Source organism: Gymnoscopelus braueri, assembly GCF_963280865.1.
Source record: "Gymnoscopelus braueri genome assembly, chromosome: 22".
NCBI lineage: Eukaryota > Metazoa > Chordata > Actinopteri > Myctophiformes > Myctophidae > Gymnoscopelus > Gymnoscopelus braueri.
The window spans coordinates 1,891,455-1,906,907 of NC_137624.1; positions in this window are offsets into that span (position 1 = coordinate 1,891,455).

A 15,453-nucleotide genomic window follows, 5' to 3' on the forward strand; every position below is an offset into this window, starting at 1 on the left:
AAACATCACTGAACATCATATACTGTACATGATGGACTGATTGATTGATTACTTTACTTTATTGATTTGATTTTGATGTATTCATTTTCAAAGGTACAGGCAGTACTGTAGGCCTACAGCGAGTTAAAAACACACTCAATGGACGACACAAAAAGGCAGAGGCCATCGTGGTCCATGCAACATTCAACACTCAAACAACTGGACACAACAACAGTGCAACAGAAAACAACTACACAACAATATAGAACATAGATGGGCAACTGGCGGCCCGGGGGCCACATGTGGCCCCCACCTTCACTTAATCCGGCCCGCAGGTTAATATCGGAATACTGATACATTAATGATTTCAGCTGTTACAATTGCGAACATAACCCGCTTTAATTTAATTAGTAGCTTAATGACTAGTATTAAAATTCTATTGTCTTTTTTATGTCCAATGTATTTGTATTTAAGTTCATACAGTTAACACTCTATGTATATTGCACACTGTATATAATTTGTTCAATGTATATCTAAATGTTTTGTCTTTTATGTCATGGCATTGATTCGTTATTTTCCTTCTGTCTACTACACAGTGGAATAGGCTACCAAGCATTTCACTGCAAGATTGTACACAGTATAACTGGATGGATGGATGTCAGTTAAATTAGGTTTCTCGATGATCTGGCCATTACTTGTCAAGATATCAACGCTGTCGACAGAAACCTTGTATCTCCATATTTTCAACTTTTTATGTTGCAGAGAGACAGTGTAGTGCCTCAGTAAACCACGATCACAGGTAAACCAAGATCCTAGCATCAGTCTACTCTAAACTATATACTATCACATAATATCAGTGGTGGAGGAAGTACTCAGATATTTTCTTAAGTAAAAGTACAAATACCACAATATAAAAATTCTCTGTTACAAGTAAAAGGCCTGTGTTAAATGTTACTTGAGTAAAAGTACAAACGTATTGGCATCAAAATATACTTAAAGTACCAAAAGTAAAAATACTAAAATGTTTGAAAAAAGCCGATCTACAAGCTCACAACGCGTCGCGGTGCTCACAACGCGTCGCGGTGCGACGCGTTGTGAGCTTGTAGATCGGCTATTTTCAAATAGCCTATAGGTGTAAAATAGGGCTAAAGCGGTTAATGTCTTATAATATAATAATTTATATCGGCAAAGTAACTTGTAACTAAAGTTTTCAAATAATTGTAGTGGAGTAAAAGTACAATATTTGCCTCTGAGATGTAGTGGAGTAGTAAAAGCATTGGAAATTGGAAGTAGAGTACAAAGTAAAGTACAAATACCTCAAAATTGTACTTAAGTACAGTACTTGAGTACATGTACTTAGTTACTTTCCACCACTGGAAAATATGTCTTTACATTGAAATTAAAGGATGCCAGGAAAACAATGAATCTATCATCTGTCTCAATCACATTCTGTTTTAATTATTTAATTATTTAAAAAAATGTTTCATGTATTGATTAGAAAGTATTATGCACACATGCTGAATTTAACTTTACAATGATTATGAACGTCTTAAGTTTGGTTGAATGTATACATTGTAAAGAGAGTGTCCAAATCCCAGTGGGGAAACGCAGGATGTTTCAGTTCCAGGAATACAACATTCATTTATACACTCAGCATAGAGGAAGTTTACAGTATACACAAAAAAACATCTAAATTGTCCAATTACATGATGAGTTGTTATTGTTCTGTTTATCTGTGATGTCAAGCGTCACTCCCAGAAACCTGATGACACAGTTACCAGTGGTGGACAAACTATTATAAACAAATAAATACTTGAGTATTCAAAAGTACAAATTACAGAGTACATTTTCTTTTCAATTTCGATGCATTGCATGCCTGTATACTGAATTTTATTTTGTAATAAACATATTTCTTTTTTTGCCGTAAGTTTGATTTTGTTGCTGTCCGGTGGAAACCTCACATCCGTTATTTTTCAGGATTCAAAATGCAAAAATAGCAGATCTACAAGCTCAATGCATTTTGAGCTTGTAGATCTGCTATTTTTGCAACTGTTGTGCTACCACCACTGCACATCATACTCCGGTTCCACCAATAAAATCATACAAAAATGAATACACTTCAAAATGTTAACCGAAATCGATCTCATAACTTACCTCTGAGTTTAGGTATTCCATAATTTGGTAGCTACATGTCTCTACATAGCTCTGTTAAAATGTGTCATAGTTACACCAGCCAGACTCTAATAGACAGGCATAACAGACTTTAGAAATGTGAAGAGATGTTATACCGTTTGTGCGTCTCTTATGCGAACACAGTCGATGAAAGGATCGCTGGTGTTTGGATCCTTTTTACAAACCACACACCTAACCATGAGCGGACAGACAGACAGACAGACAGACAGACAGACAGACAGACAGGGAGGGAGGGAGGGAGGGAGAAAACAGATTTGACCTTATTGATGTAGAAATACTGAAACAGCCTCATTCAACTTAAAACACTGCTGGTTTAATATGCACGTAATTTGACCAGTGGTGGACAAAATACTCAAACCCAGTACTTGAGTAAAAGTAAAGATACTCAAATATTACTCACCTACAAGTGAAAGTTGCCTAGTCACATTTGTACTTAATAAATGCTACATTAAAATGTACAAATTACAAAATACATTTTCTTTTTAATACCAATATGCACTTTTATAATATGCAGGTTTATAATGACTAAAAGGGTTTATGTAATTGGTATATACAGCAAAAACATATAGGTTATACAGCAAAGTCTGTGATGGTTTATTCGCAGTGTTGGAAAGTAAATAAAGTAATATGTAACTTAAAGTAATAGTATTACTTTTTTCCAGTAACTAGTAATGTAACTAATTACTTTTGGCAGGGAGTAATAAGTAAAGTAACTTTATTACTTTTTAAACAAGTAATATGTAATAAGCAATATATTACTATGTTTTTGTAACTTTTCCAACACAGTGTTGGAACGTAACTATAAAGTAATATGTAACATAAAGTAATATATAACTTTTTTTCCAGTAACTAGTAAAGTAACTAATTACTTTTGGCAGGGAGTAATAAGTAAAGTAACTATATTACTTTTTAAACAAGTAATATGTAATAAGTAATATATTACTATGTTTTAGTAACTTTTCCAACACTGTTTATTAGTATAGTAAATGAACAGGTTTACACAACTACGTTGATTTACATAGGTCTACACAGTGCAGTGACTTTGGCCCACCATGTATGAAATGCATAACATGCTTGAGCAGAGCTCCATACTTTAAGTACTGTATGTTGCACACCTGTCTGAATGGACACTCAGGACGATGTCTGTGTTCACTTTCACCAGCAGCCTTTCTGCAACGTGTGTTCTTTAGACTCACAACCATTCTCACCCGGGATGAGACCTACAAGAGAACAAGAAATGACCAGTGATGGAAGAAGTACTCTTTTACTTAAGTAAAAGTATCATTACCTAGTAGAAATAGTCTGTTACAAGTACTACAAATTGACTTGACTAAAAGTATTAAAAAAAAAATGTCCTTGACATGAAAAAGTTTGAGTACCACTGATATAGCAACACACGTTTTTTCAGATAACTGTGTTTACTAGCATCAAAATATGAAGCTTGTAGATCGGCTATTTTCAAATTGCCATATACATAATAGGTCTTAAGTGGTTGTGTAATAATAATAAAAATCCTTTAACCATGTTGTACCCCTATTAATGAAGTTGTTTCCATCTGTTGTTTTCTCATGCCCCCCATGTAAATATTCTTTGGGTACTCATGTAAATTCGAGATATTATTATTATTATTATTATTATTATTATTATTATTATTATTATTATTATTATTATTATTACCCTTATTATTATTATTACCCTTATTATTATTATTACCCTTATTATTATTATTATTATTATTATTATTATTATTATTATTATTATTATTATTATTATTACCCTTATTATTGTTAATTCAAATTGGAAAATCATGTGTGTAGATTTTAACCACTTTAACCGTTATATTATACTTTGGCTATTCAAAAATAGCAGATATACAAGCTCATAGCGCGTCACTTTGTGTTGCACTATGAGCCTGTAGATCTGCTATTTTTGAAAAATCTTGAACATTTGCGCAAATCTTTGAATATATATATAGGCAATTTTTTTAAGCGAACATTTTTACCAAATCTTCTGGGGGTCCCTGCAACGAAATATTTAAATACATAATGATTTTGTGGGTCTTTGACATGAAAATACGTTTATTTCAGAAAACTGTTAGGATTTCGGAAGACATTGGTAGAATCGGCCTCAGGTCTTAATGGGTTAAGTTACCGGCAGTTACATTATAACTAGACTCGATCTACATTATAACAGCTCTGATCGGTGTTTCAGAAGGAAACACATTCATTGTTGTAACTACCCTGACCCTTCCTCTTGGCCTTGCCTATTGTTGTCAATTATTTGTACAAGCTTGTTGTCAATTATTTGTACGAGCTCTTGTTTTATTGGATTTTGTTTATTTGATACACTTATTTGTTTTTCCTCATGCTCATCTTTGATTTTCCTTGTCTCATCTGTTTAAGAAAGTAGGTAGCTGATATATTGCACTTTACCTTAGCGCCAGGTATGCTCTTAGTTGCTTGTTTTAGAAGAGAGTGCACTTAAGACCTCTGGTGATTAGTAGTTTTCTTGCCTACCTATGTTGAATGCACTTATTGTAAGTCGCTTTGGATAAAAGCGTCTGCTAAACGACTGTAATGTAATATAATGTAATGTAATGTAATGTAATAAGGGGCGGCCATAGCTGAGTGGTTAGTGAGCCCGCCTAGGGAGCCAGAGGCCCTGGTTGCCCCAGGTACGATTCCAGGCCACGCCAGCATATGTGTCGATGAAATGAAATTTGTCCCTGAGCAAGACTCTTAACCCCTAATTGCTCACAGGCCCTCATTGGAAACAAGCCCGCAAGGACTTACATGAACGTCCTGTTAAAAGGAATTATCCTTATAATTTACACATTCGTGAAAACAATACATCATGCATAATAAATATTGATTCAAAACACAAAGAATAATGCATGCAATTACCTCATACACACTAATTCCGTAGAAATTCAGATGGCCATAATCAATCTGTTGATTAGCTTTATTAATGGCCAGATCGACAAACTTCTTCACCGCAGGGCCCAGTTGGCCGTAGCTGTTCTGTTCCTGTCCGCTCGTCTGACAAACGACAACGGTCAGGAGCAACACGGACACAATATGATTCGTCATCTGCAAGACCTAAAGTAGGCCGTCAGAGGAGAATATATCGTCGTGTGGTTATGGTCAAGCCTTGGTCCAGGGGACAAAGAGCAGAAGTGTGATTGCTCTGTTTGCTGTTTTTTTGGCTTGTAATAGAATTCGTAGAACTTATATCACAGGGCGGCTGTGGCTCAGGAGGTAGAGCAGGTCATCCATTGATCCGTGGGTCGGCGGTTAGAATCCCAACTCCTCCTGTCCACATGTCGAAGTGTCCTTGGGCAAGACACTGAACCCTACATTGCCTCCAATGATTCGGTCGGCGCTAGCTTGCCACCATTGGTGTGTGAATGTGGGAAAAGTGGGGACGCTGGCGTCGACTGTTCGCCACTCCACCTCCCAATGCCCCCCCTGTATGAATGAATGAACCATTGTAAAGCGCTTTGAGTAAGTTTGAGTACTTAGAAAAGCGCCATATAAATGCAATTCATTATTATTATTATTATTATTATTATATAAAGTATCTGAATTCCATAGAGAAAGAAAGGTTAGGAGTGCTCCGAGAGACTGCACCACCCCATATATTGTACAACCTCCCGAATACAGTTTCCCTCTCTCTCTTATACAGGTCGAGAGACACAAAATAGACCCAACACTCAGTGGTGACATATGGCCTTAAATGGCCAGTGGTGGAAAGTAACTAAGTAGATGTACTTAAGTACTGTACTTGAGTACAATTTTGAGGTACTTTTACTTTACTGGAGCATTTCCAATTTCCAAAACTTTTACTTCAACTCCACTACATCTCATCTCTTTTACTCCATTGCATTTATTTGAAAACTTTAGTTACTATTTACTTTGTAGATTCTGATAATTATAATAAAACGTAGGCTACATTAACCACTTCAGCCCTATACATTTCGGCCATTTGAAAATAAGCGATCTACAAGCTCACAATGCGACACATTGTGAGCTTGTAGATCTGCTGGAAGTCTTTTTCAAAAGATATTTATACATTTGAAAACTTGTAATGGGACATTCTGCATTATGAGTACTTTTACTTTTGGTGCTTTAAGTACATTTTGATGCCAATACTTTTATACTTTTACTCAAATACATTATGAATTCCGGATTTTACTTACGGGCACGGTCACACCGCACTTTTATTTTACCTATGGGGCGGAATCTGCCAATGCTTTGTCAATGCAAATGCGTTGATTCGAGTGAAAGATGCGCAAGACCATGAATACACGCATTGGCAGATTCCGCCCCATAGGTAAAATAAAAGTGCTGTGTGACCATGCCCTAAGGGCGCGCTCTCACCGCACTTTTATTTTACCTCTGGGGCAGAATCTGCCAATGCATTGTCAATGTAAATGCGTGGATTCACGCAAGAGCGGATTTTTTCGCTTGTCGTGCAGACCTTGCGTTTATCTGCTCTACACGACTTGTCCATTGGAAGCAGAAAACTGCTGGAGGCAGGAGCTGATTTTCTCCCTCTGTCCAATCGGGTGAGTCGAAGGCGGACCGTCCCAAGACTCAGGAAGCAACATGGTAATCAAGGCAGCAGGCGGTGCGGGCTACGGGGACGGTCTTGAATGTGAGTGACAGGTGCGTCACAGCGTTTTTTTTTTATCCGCTGGCTGCAAAAAACTGTGGCCGCACAACCTGCGTTTAATAGCGGCCAGCCTGAGAGCGCGCCCTAAGGGTTACTTTACACCACTGGTGCTTGTTCTCTGGCTTCAGCCAGAATGTTCACTGACCACAGTGGTTGGATTGATCATTACCGATATCGGTATGCTATGAGAGGACAAATCCTGTGTTGGAACCCTTACAGTTTGCATGCTGTGAAAATAGTTCTGAGATTCATTCTCCATCACCTGGACCCCCTGGGGTATGGAATACCTGTGGTGTAAAGTAACTAAGTATATTTACTCAAGTACTGTAGGGGAGACCGGGGACGAAAGTAACACTTTTTGTATTTGCCTTTATAATTCACAGACCATTTGAAATATCCTAGTCATCTTTTGCTATAAGAAACATATATATGTGCCCTAATTAATAACATTTTTAAGCTTTCACTAATAAGGACAAGACTAAAATATTAATTTGAAATTTTGAATGCAATGAGTCACAGTGTTACAATTGCCCCCGTGGCGGGGGCAGTTGTAACAGTGGTTGGGGGCAAATGTAACACTGTAAAAATAAGTCATATTAATACACTTTATCTCAAATAAAAGCACATCACTAAGTAATATGTATTTTTTATAATTGAACATTTTTACTTACGAATGTTTTATATACATAATTATAATTATTTCGTATTTTTATTCGAATGATTTTATTTTTCGATTTAGTTTTTTCAAATGTATGTCTATTTTTTATTTAAATGTATTTTTACTTTGAAATGTAGTGACGTTTAGTGAAATATGTTCATTTACTAACATAAAAGTATGAAATCCCAGACAAAAAAATCTGCTTCACATTGTTACAATTGACCCCGGTCACTTTGCTACAATTGCCCCCGATGGGGCAACCATGATAAAATCCCATATTCTAGCTAGAAACACCTATACTAGCATAGGTTGCTGACGTTAATTTGTGACCAATAACATAGAGATACAATTCATCCAAGTTTAAATTTGCTGACATCTTATCTTTAGACAGCAGAAGGAAAATACCGTACACTAAAAAATTTACATTTACACCTCAAAATATTTTTTTTGTTCAAAACGTCTGCTGAGATGAAATGATCATTCTATCCTTCCATAGGCAGAGAGAGGACCCTACTGAGCATGTGCACAAGAAGTCTCACCCCTCTAGCTTATTTCTAATTAGAGTTATTGAGTGTGTTACTTTTGTCCCAGGTCTCCCCCTATAGTACAGTACATACATTACCCACTTCAGCCCTATGTAAATTTTGGCCATTTGAAAATAGCCGATCTACAAGCTCACAATGCATCGCGATGCGACGCATTGTGAGCTTGTAGATCAGCTATTTTCAATAGATTTTATTTTTGAAAACTTGTGAAATGGGACATTCTGCATAATGATTACTTTTACTTTTGGTACTTTAAGTAAATTTTTACGCCGATACTTTTGTACTTTTACTAAAGTAAATTTTGAATTACGGACTTTTACTTGTTATGGAGTATTTCTACATTGCAGTATTGATACTTTTACTTAAGTACAACATTTGAGTACTTTTCCACCACTGTGGAATACCAAAACTGCCATATCTAAAAAATAAATGAATACATGAATAATACTGGGGCCCTATGTTGGTCCTGTCATGATCTGTCTCCGTGTTGTGTTGTGTGTTGTGTGTTGCGTGTTGTGTTGCGTTATTTTGGAGGGACATTTTTATTGTCGCTGGTTTCTTTGTAGTAATTAAGGGCTTATACTTTACAGTTTTGTTCCTATTTTGTAGTATTATGCAAGTGTTCCCTGTTGTTATTTGTTGCTTTTGTCTTATCTCTCTACCCTGTGATGATTGTTAATGGTGACCAAAATAGGGACGCCCAGTGTGTGACCTGGCGTGTCAAATTCATTCTCGTTCTCGCTGCCCGTGTCACTCCAACCCCCCTGTCTGTGACCGACTCTGTCCCACCACATCCCCAGTAATGCAAAATGCATGAAGTCCTGTGAAGCCGAGACATGAGACAATTTAATCTTTCTTAAAAAGAAGAATCTGTTAGCACCACTACCTTAAACATGCAGTGTTTTGTTGCACCCGGGAGGAAGGGGACTAAGAAAGGGGAGGAGCCAAACAGAGTTTGTGTTTTTACACAAAAAAAGGCGGTGGTGCCCCAAGAGGCAAAAACTATTTCCCCCCTTTTTTTGTGTTGATAGCTTAATATAAACAACTTGTACCACATTCAAATGATGTATGGTAGCTTACTAAAATAAGTATCAGATAAGTTGATGTTTGCGTATAGAACAAGAGAGCTGACCATTTATTGCAATGTGTCTACAATTTATATTAGAAACATTCCTATGTGTAAACAATCAGTAGGACATGTATATTGTTTGAGTATACAACCACTGTAAACAACCATAGTTTAGCTTCTGTTTGTCATGACAAGCAAGATCCTCTGACCATATGCTAGCCTCGATCTCCAGGCTTTTATTGCTTAGTTTTGCTAAAAAATAAAAGCCTGGCCCAGCGAGTCGGTGTACTCGGTATGAGGAAGTGTTTCATTTCCCAACCAACCAGAGTGCAGTGGGCGTCGCTCGTAATGTTGTGTTAACGGGGCGGGGGTTGACGGACAGATCGGTGAACCAATTAGGATCAGGCGCAATCTCTCGCCGGCTCTATACACCCGCCCCTCTATACACGAAATCAGGAGGGTTGGGGCAGTCTAACCATATGCTGACTGGTTTTTGCTTGAGCAGTCAAATAGGGATGTGTGTGTGTGTGTGTGTGTGTGTGTGTGTGTGTGTGTGTGTGTGTGTGTGTGTGTGTGTGTGTGTGTGTGCGTGCGTGCGTGCGTGCGTGCGTGCGTGCGTGCGTGTGTGTGTGTGTGCGCGTGTGTGCGTGCGTGTGTGTCAAGTACTGTACTTAAGTACACGTTTGAGGATTTTTTACTTTACTGGAGTATTTCCAATTTTCAATACTTTTACTTCTACTCCACTACATCTCAGAATTATTGCACTTTTACTCCACTAGAATTATTTGAAAACTTTAGTTATAGTTACTTTGTAGAAACTGTCTACAAACCACACACCAAACCTCAAGCTTACAGACAGACAGACAGGGAGGGAGGGAGGGAGGGAGGAAGAAAACACAGACAGATTTGACCTTATTGATGCAAAAATACTGAGACAGCCTCATTCAACTAAAAACACTGCTGGTTTAACTCTTTGACTGCCAGAGTATTTTCATAAAGTACTCCCCCAGTGCCAGCGATTTTCGTGTTTTTTTGTTTTGTTATTTTGCTATTTAATTTTCATATAGTACGTCTAGCTGCGGTTTTGAACACATACGATGGTTCCACCAGTAGAGAGCAGCAAATAGACACTTTCATCAGCTCGCTGACTCGCTGACCCCCCCCCCCCCAACAGAGCCAAACAGTGAAATACGTCAAACCGGATGTGACGTGTTCTCAGATTCTCCGATTGCAAAAATGTACGATGTGATACACGATGGCGATGACTGTTCGTCACCCAGACTATAGATTATAGAAGTGGACCTCTCCGTTCGTATTTTATACCGTGTGAAAAAACGTAAGTTTCCCTATTCTGGCCGAAAATGACCGTGAAAAAAAAAAAGAAAACCGGAAACGGAATCTGTGTCATAAACCCGGATGCAAGTGTGGGTGAAGTAAGTGGAACTCGAATCCTAGAGTGAAACATTGCAGAAATAGCGCAATCAGAGATTAAACAATGAACGCGCGTCCAACGCGTCCAACGCGTCTAACACGTCGACGGCCAACTGGACAAAGTAGCAATTGACGCGTTATCGCGTCAACCGCAGTCAAAGAGTAATATGCACATGATTTGACCAGTGGTAGACAAAATACTCAGTCAAAGTATAGATACTCAAATATTACTCACCTACAAGTGAAAGTTGCCTAGTCACATTTTTACTTGCGTTAAAGTACTTGCTTAAAATACTTATGTTTGTATGTATGCACCAATTACAAAGTAAATTTTATTTTTAATACCAATATATGCACTTGGTATAGGTTTAATGACAAACGGTTTATGCAAGAACATATAGGTTATACAGCAATGTCTGGTGGTTTATTGGTATAGTATATGAACCGGTTTACATGACTACGTTGATTTATATAGGTCTACACAGTGCAGTGACTTTGGCCCACCATGTATGAAATGCATAACATTCTCGTACGGTATTTTGCACACCTTTTTGAATGGACACTCAGGACGATGTCTGTGTTCACTTTCACCGGCAGCCTTTCAGCAACGTGTCTTCTTTAGAATCACGTTCAAACTCTCCTGGTATGAGACCTACAAGAGAACAAGAAATGACCAGTGATGGAAGCAGTACTCACATTTTTACTTAAGTAAAGTATCATTACCCTATAGTAGAAATAAACTGTTACAAGTACAACTTCGGTACTCAAAATGGACTTGACTAAAAGCATAAAAATACTATTTTCCTTGACATGAAAAATGTTGAGTACCACTGATATAGCAGCACACGTTTTTTTCAGATAACTGTGTACTAGCATCAAAATATACTTAAAGTACCAAAAGTGAAAAACTCATTATGCAGAAATGATGGCTTTCATAAATTGGTGGTACAAGCACTTCTTCACGAGGTGGAAAGACTGGTGACGCGAGGTTACTTCTTTACCTTTATTGAAAGGAAAGGAAAGAATGTACACGTGAAGTGCACATTGTGTGCCGGGGGAAAGCGTTTGTCCACGTCTGTCCAAAGCAACTCCAATTTAGGCAAGCATCTCTCCTAGCCTTGGTTCAGAGCGTTAGTGAGTTCCCTCTAACGCCCTGGAAGACCCAGGGCTCTGCGCTTGTACAAGGAATTCCACTGCCCTGCGAGTGCTCAAGAGTAGTTCCACAGTGCCCTCTACAGATTTTGGTTAATGGTAAGTTCAAATCCTCCAGATCTGTAGAGGGCACTGTCTCGCTGACATATTAATAATTTTCTGCCCAAAAAGTGTATTTTACAGAGTAAGTGGGGTGCTGAGAAGCTTCCCACCTCCGAGAATAGACTTTCAACAACACAAAACAGCCTTTGCTTCGGTGAGTAGCGAAATGGTTTTGTTTATTTTCACTACTCTTGAGCACTCGCAGGGCAGTGGAATTCCTTGTACAAGCGCAGAGCCCTGGGTCTTCCAGGGCGTTAGAGGGAACTCACTAACGCTCTGAACCAGGGCTACATCTCTCCTTGACACATGCTTACACTAAACTAGTAGAGGTGCTGCGATCAAGGTTTTTGCGATCCGATCCCGATCAGGTAGCATCAAAACAGATACAATCCGATTCATTTTTTGTTGCTCTGTAAAGCACTTTGAGCTGCATTTATGTCATGAAAGGTGCTATATAAATAAAGTTTATTATTATTATTATTATTATCTAATGTTGACCCCCCCTCGGGGCTCCGCTCCGACCCCCCCCTGCCCCTCCGCACACCGCTCAGAAAAAATAAAATAAAAGTATTTTGCTGCGTGTCTGAATCACTTTCTCTTTTATCCCAAATGCGTCCCCATCAATGTAAAGAAGAGCCTCGATGGACAGCTAGGCCTACTATGTTGCAAAAGACGCCATCTAAGTTTCCCTTTTATGTAGGCATTGTCTTTTTTAATAAGACGGACAATAATAGATCCTGTGGGTTAATGATTAATCACCAGGTTCCAGAGAGCAGTGGTGGAAAAAGTAGTCACATTGTTTAGTCTTATCCAACGATAACAAAATATTGTAGTTTTGGGTCTGAAGTCTAAATCTCATCAAATGGTGGGATCCGTGGCTTAAATGTGGAATAAATAATGGACCTTTATATGAAAAAGGTTGAAAACCACTGGCCTAGAGGAGAGGGGAAGAGAGGGGAGAATGAGTGAGGAAGAGACGGACAAAAACGGCAGAAGAAAGTGGTTGTCTCTAGTCTACACCGTTGAAGTTTATTTCTCCCTCATGGCAAAGGTTATTATGCAAGGGATAATGCTTGGGGAGGTTGTCATTATTGAAATTTAAAGCCCGACAGGGCGATTATGCACCGAGGCGAAGCCCATGTGCATAATCACCCTGAAGGGCTTTACATTTCAATAATGACTACCTCCCCATGCATTATCCCGCTTATTACACGGCTACTTAATAAATACATAAAAAAAATTACCCAAAAGTAACAACAAAACTAAGTATTTCCTTGCTTACGGCAATGAAAGTATTCCATAAGTATTGGGCTGGGCGGACAAGTTCGCCTCGGAAAACAAATGACAAAATAAATAAAAACTCGCCCCAAAACACACTCGCCCCCCATTCTATATACTGCCGATTTGCCTGTAATACCGCCGGATTTGCCCCGGGGCGACTGTGTTTTGGGGCGAGCGTTTTGGTATTTCCCCCGTTGAGCCACGATAAACAAGGAAGTGCAGTGGATCAAATAGAATCACTTTTCGGTTATTGCTTCGTCTATTTCTCACTTCAAATGTTTTCAAAAACATTCTTGAGAGCAGTGGCGTAACGCAGAATCGTGGGGCCTCCCCGCGGGAGTTTCACGTGAGGCCCATGTACATGCAAAAAATTTCGGGTCTAATTTGGTCTAATTCGGGTCTAATTCGGTTCTATTTGACCAATATAAATAAACTTTTTTATTTTTTTTTGCTGTAAAAATATTTGTATCAGCGCAGGCGGGGCCCCCCCTGCTGGTGGCCCCCCCGCACCGCATCACTTGCGAACCCTCCGTTACGCCACTGCTTGAGCGCAACGTTTAGTTGTAAATTACATTGGTTGTTTGTTTACATGGCTGTCATGTTGGATAAAGCATAAAACCAAGCAGCGCAGGTTGATATGAGCAGGTGCTCTGAGTCTCTGATTACAGAGCGGTCCGTTATAGAGCTCATCGGTCATTATCAAGAAATAATGACCGATGACTGACCAATCAGAATCGAACATTCAACCAAGCCGTGTAATAAGTGTAAGTAGTAAGTACCTGTCTATGCTGTTCTACTCTATGCATCTGGCTTGTGAAACCTGCTCCCAAAAACAATCCAAATTCTTTGACATATTACAACTTTTTTACGCAAATAGTTACTTTTACTATCGAGTAATTCAGTTACTAACTCAGTTACTTTTTTGGAGAAGTAACTAGTAACTATAACGAATTACTTTTTTAAAGTAACGCGCCCAACACTGGATATGAGCCACATGTATTCTATATTACAATTGCCTAATGGGTCAACAGTGGACGGTGGACGGTGGGTGGACGTCATCAAATGCACCACAAACACTATTCAGGGGTCTGCCACGAGATTAGTCACAGCATGAACCTAACCTAAATTACACACATAGGCCTACTTACAGCAGTGTTTAACACTTCAAATTAAGTTGTGGATAAGTTGTGGATCCAGGTTTTTTAAAGGATCTACACCATGAATTTAAAAAATATATTTAATATCATGTTGTTTATGTCCCTCAAACATTTTTCAAAAGAAAAGGTTTAACCTCTGATCCACCCTTAGCTCTTGAGTCTGACTCTTACCAAGTCTGCTTATTTGGCCTGTGGACCACCCCACAGGGTTTTCTAAATCTCACCTGCACAACCCAATATTATGCTGTTGTTACAAATGTGTTGCTTTTAAATGTGCAAATGATATTTTTTAAAATCATTTAAAAAATGTTTACAAAAAAAAACAAAAAAAAAAACAAACATTTTTTAATTTTTAATTTTTTTAAGCAGTTAGAGAAGTGAGGGAGCGCCGCTCACCCGCGTCCCCCCTCCACTACACCCCTGGGCAAGGTAACTACACAACCCAAACCTCTACCAAAAGTGGTCTAGCCCCCTTAGTAAAGTTGAGCTGAGCTTGTAGATCTGCTATTTTTTTGAAAGTTTGTGCAAATCTTTGAATATATATAGGCTATTTTTTTTAAAGCGATTTTTTTTACTCAAATCTTTGCTTCTGGGGGTCCATGGAATCAAATATATTTAGATGGGGGTCGGTGGCCAAATACATACAGTATCATTTTGGGGGTCCTTGACATGAAAAAGTTTGAGCACCACTGATATAAAAACATATGTTTTTTCAGATAACTGTTAGGATTTCAGTAGACGTTTGTAGAATCGGCCTCAGGTCTTAATGGGTTAAGTTACCAGCAGTTACATTATAACAGCTCTAATCTGTGTTTCAGAAGAAAAACACATTCATTGTTGTAACAAGAAGTCAACATTCATGAAAACAATACATCATGCATAATCAATAAAAGAGCAGAGGTTTGTGATTTCTCAAACAGAAAGTTCAATGACAACAGTGGTTTGAGTCATTAATGATATCAGTATGCTATATGCAGTGGTGGAAGTATTGGCATCAAAATAAGTATCAGATGTGTCGAGAGTCATTTACTGGAAATGACAGACAGCTGCAAACTTTCACTTTGACTTGTGTTGTTGTGTATTATGGAACACAAGTTGCTTATATTAATCTAAACCAGATGGAAAGTAACTTAGTAAAGTTAAGAAGAATAATGTGTTGCAGACAGACCCAGCCTGGCGTCTGCTAATCAAGGACACTCTGCTTAGTGTAAA